The sequence below is a fragment of the Lepeophtheirus salmonis genome, unplaced genomic scaffold (genome assembly GCF_016086655.4).
Source record: "Lepeophtheirus salmonis unplaced genomic scaffold, UVic_Lsal_1.4 unplaced_contig_11583_pilon, whole genome shotgun sequence".
Lineage (NCBI taxonomy): Eukaryota > Metazoa > Arthropoda > Copepoda > Siphonostomatoida > Caligidae > Lepeophtheirus > Lepeophtheirus salmonis.
Window position 1 is genome coordinate 1 of NW_027289629.1, and position 4,979 is coordinate 4,979.

Here is a 4,979-nt window from a genome sequence, read left to right on the forward strand (position 1 = left end):
TCCTCTCAAGCAATTTTCAAATTATGGAAACGACCACGTATATGTTTCTATACAATGTAAACACAATAAATATAGAATTCCATTCAATGCAACTGAAAATTTATATAGTTTTTCTTGCTAAATTGATCTCAATTCAACTTTAACTTTAGCACCTGATTCCTATCATTTATGACGAACTAGAACTTCAATCGAAGTAATTTTGATCCCAACTGAAACTCAAAAAGTAAATCTAAGTTAAAAAATGTGGTGGCCCTTAGAAGGGCCAGTTTGTAAAACTGGGTTCAGTCATACAACGCTTAGTTTAGGCACGTTCACCACGGATACGGCGAGCAAGCTGGATGTCCTTGGGCATAATAGTGACACGCTTAGCGTGGATGGCACACAAGTTGGTATCTTCAAAAGACCCACAAGATATGCCTCAGAAGCCTCTGGAGAGCCATGACGGCAGAGGACTGGAAACGCAAGTCAGTCTTGAAATCCTGAGCAATCTCTCAACCAGACGTTGAAAGGGCAATTTTCGGATGAGGAGCTCAGTAGACTTTGGTATCTACGGATTTCACGGAGAGCAACTGTTCCCAGGTCTGTATCTGTGGGGCTTCTTCACTCCTCCAGTGGCAGGGCAGATTTACGAGCTGCCTTTGTGGCAAGCTGCTTACGAGGTGCCTTTCCTCCGGTTGATTTACGTGCTGTTTGCTTAGTACGAGCCATTTTATCCAGTAGAGTTAAACTTATCAAATGATCATGACGTTTGATTTTCATACACTTTATATACTATAAAATTCGCGCTCAACTCTAGACGTCATTACCTTGTCCCCTAGAGCTAGAAGGATATGCAACACCCCTCCTTTTCTCTTTCCTGCCTCACCCTCCAACATATTTTTTTTTTTTTTGATTTTCTTCATCCCTCCCTAACAACATAAAGACAGGATTCTTACATATGTATATTTTTTAGTTGAAAACATTCCCTGAGACATTTACTTACAAAAGTATGTACTTTTAAAAATGTAAATTTCTTTTTTTTCAATAAGAATTTTCTATTTTATTTAAAGTTTATTTTTTTATCACAACTAAGAGTTACCAATCTTTGTTTTTATATAGCCTAGTTTTATAGCTATAAATTAAAGGTACAAATACATTTCCCCAATAACCCCATACAAAGAGTTACAAGTTTCTACTTAGCAGCCTGCACCTCATTCCATGATTTTCTTGGTTTAAAAGTTACTATGGAATAATTAGTTAGTAACATGGATACGTTTTAACGTTCATGGCCATTATTGAAATTCATGATGATTGAGTCCAAGTCAATAATATTTGGCACATCTTGTCTTAAATCATACAAGTCCTACACTTCTTAATATATGGACTTTTTACTCATGTCAAATGTCCATTTATTATTTCGGTGATTTTTCTCCTTTCCAAGGAATAATAAGGTAATATTTTTAGTAAATTTTTTAAACCATGGTCACATCTTTAGCTTTATTATTCTATAATACACCCGGGTCCACGGGTTGTGCACTATCTACCCCTTGAAATTGTATATGTATAATAATTCGTCTGTCTAATACATAATAACAAATACAGGTGTTTTGCATACCTGTTCTATTTTGAAGTACATAAATTTTTATTTAACACCATACATTTAATAAACATTGCACAAAAAGTACCAATTACTAGTGTAGACGTAAATGGTACACAACTTTTGGGCCGGGGATGTATCATAGCATATAAGAAGGGTCCTTGGTACTAAGGAACACGTCCGTGGTAGAGTTTAAATTACTTTAGGAGACAGCACTTTTTCCTGTACTATTGTGGCCGGGGGATATTTCATTAATGCGACTACATTGTTATTTCTTCAATCAAAATATGTTTGTTATATACATCATGGAGGACTATATAAATTGCACCCTGTAATTTTATTGTCATATATATTCAGACATTCATACAGACTTATAGACAAAATTTGCTATATAAATATAGATTAATCTCGTATTGAAAATTAAATTCAAATCAATATTAAAGCTGAACTAGATCGTCTAGAACCCAGTACTGTTTGTAAATTAAATCTTAATTATTCATGCTTTATGTAAATTTCTTCTTTGCAAAAACAATTGAAAAACCAAGGTGTGTTTTCTTTGCAAACAAAACAATTAAAAGACGATAGCTTTTTCACTTTAAATTGCATTTTCTAAAGATTTTATGATCAAGCAAAAAATGATATCTTGAAAATCAACATATAATTTTTATTTAGATTATTTATTAATTTTTTTTTTCAAAAGTTGCCACAAATCTATAAAAAGAGAGAAAATGTTCAAAAAAATCAAATAAAAATTGGATTTGATACAAAAAAATATTACTACAAAAAATGTAAGGTTAAATTGTAAGGTTTTTTTTTGTTTTGTTTTTCATAACAAAAAGTTTGATAAATATATAACATAGGTTTTGTTACTCTAACTGATGGCTTTTAATAAATCATTAATGTACTTGACTATAATTGCATTGGTTTAAGATATATCGCTATTCAAATATAAATAAAAATGCAAATTTATTTATCCTCAAGGCCTCAGTACTCAAAGTTGAATTGATTCACATATTCAAAACTTCATTACGAAGCTGATATACTGTCTATAATACCACATACCAAATTATATTCAAATCTGTTTCCTCGTTAAAATGTTTCATGGTATAAACCATACATATATATATATTTAATACAACTTGCGATTTCACACCAATTTTAACTTGTACAAGTTATAACAAAAAACGATATAAATAATTTTAAATGAAGGATTTAAAATAATCGGTAAAAAGATAATTCCACAGATGATCAATAAGTTAATGATGTCTACTTTTGACTATGTTAATACAAATTACAAAAATGTAAGTATTCTGTGGCACATTATAAATACATAATAACCATGTAATTTTAATTGATCAAAATGAAATAATAACATCAATTGGTAACTTGTAATTAGAATGATGTTTGTTGTAATTCAATAACACATTTTAAGACGAAGAAATTGCAACTTGTACACATTTCTTATACAAGTTGCAGCTTGAAAATAAATCACAACTCGTGCACAACATATATATATTATATTCAGTAATGAATAATTTGCATGTACCATGAAAAATCAAAAATTATGTAAAAACGCTAAAATAACTGTAAAATCCAATTACATAGTCTCTCTGGGATGCTTTGACGTCATGTCAATGGTCTCGTAACTTTTTAAGTTGGTCCAAGAGCTCCTATTTTGTTATTTTCTTTATACCCCGCTGCAAACCAGACTGAACCCATTCATTCTGTTTTAGGTGGGGGCTTCAAGAGGGTTATTTAATGCTCGAACGCCTCTTGATGAGTTTATTGCAGCACTTTACTCTGTTTGCCTTGTTCTTATACGAAAGTTTGTGGTGTATCCAGATACTCAAATGCTGTTTGAACCATAGATCGCCTGTACAGATCCGATGAACGATTTGTTGCAGTAGAGTGAGTGCAACGCCAAGGGTTAGTGTCAATAAAGTCACAAACACAGGTGAAGTTGTCGATGCTCCGGGTCTCTCTGGGACATCTGGACAACCATTCTTCTTTAGAGTCTCTATTCTCCATAGCTCTTTCCAGTTTAAAACAGTCTGACGAGTAGAAGATTGTTCTGGCTCGGTGTCGTAGATTTTGGTGATGGTCTCCAAGACTTTTCTCATCTTCCATAGACATCGCTGAGAAAAAAAAAAGATTTTCCATCGTGTACATGTAGGCTGGCAATATATAAAAAATGAAACAAACGATCTCTTCTTATACTTACAGGGGTGAGAAAGACGATGATCAAATAATTTTTCAAGTAGTATTTACGGGAGAAAAATTATGGACTATTAATGACTCAACCTAAGAATATTTAAATAAAAGAAATGGAAAAAAATCCAGGTAATTTTTTTAAGTGTAATGGCCTTTTTTTTTTTTTTTTTTTTTTTTTTTTTAAATTTTGATCTTGCTTTTTCCCACCTTCCTTCTTTCCTTCTCTTTTTTTGTTCTTTCTAGAGAACGCCAAACAAATAAAAATAAAAATTGCTTTATTAACATAGATATTGACTTCAAAAAGACAATTTCTATGATAGATTTTGTAATACTAAAACTTAGCTATGTTTTTTTTTTGTATAAGTGTGAGGAAAAGGTGAGAGGGAGACAAATGGTACACCAGAAATATGACTTTTGTAAATATCAGCTGTCTGTTTCAGGATTTTGAAAACAAAAAATGATTTACTGATAAGAGGAGAACCTTGTCATTTAAAAATAGCATGAGTGCATGAAAATGTTTTAATTGCATTTAAATTCATATATATATATATATATTTTATTATGCATTTTTAATCAATTTACACCAAAGATTGCCGATAATTCTTCTTTAAGAGGGATATGGTATATCACCCACGACTTATTAAGTAATGCACAAAATAAAAAAAGAGAAACCGTATCAACTGTGTTTCTTTTATTATCATTATTATTATGTCCTTGTTTTTTTTTCTTTACATACTCTTTAGTATTATTATACGGTTTACTTATACTTCATTAATGCAACTCCATCAAACCAATTATAGGAAGCTCTACTATGAAAACACATGTTTAGTAAGGAATATGACATGCAATTATTAAAAAAAAGAACTTCTAAGTCATGAATGAGCTGATATTTGTTTGAAGTGCAAGATGAGCTTTAAAGCCGAATCCAACCTGCATATAATCCCAAGGTTCTTCCAGCTAAATGTAAGCCCATGAATAATGAGTAATGATGTAAATCGTGGAAATTTTTAGCTGGCGTTTTTTGTTTTTTTATTGCTCATTGGAAGAATATATTTTTTTTTTCTTGGAAGCTGACATTATTATTTAATTTCTGAGTACTGAACTTCTTTTAATAAATATATTGACTTATATACAAAGCCTGATTGAAAATTCCTATATGTTAATAAAAAACAGCAAGTAAAGTTGAGCATTT

The 4,979-nt window shown here is 31.2% G+C and overlaps 1 pseudogene; it reads right to left on the reverse strand.

The window, feature by feature from the left end:
- Positions 1-283: 283 nt before the first annotated feature.
- LOC121130752 (histone H3-like) lies at positions 284-708 on the reverse strand (annotated as a pseudogene).
- Between the last annotated feature and the right edge of the window lie 4,271 nt (positions 709-4,979).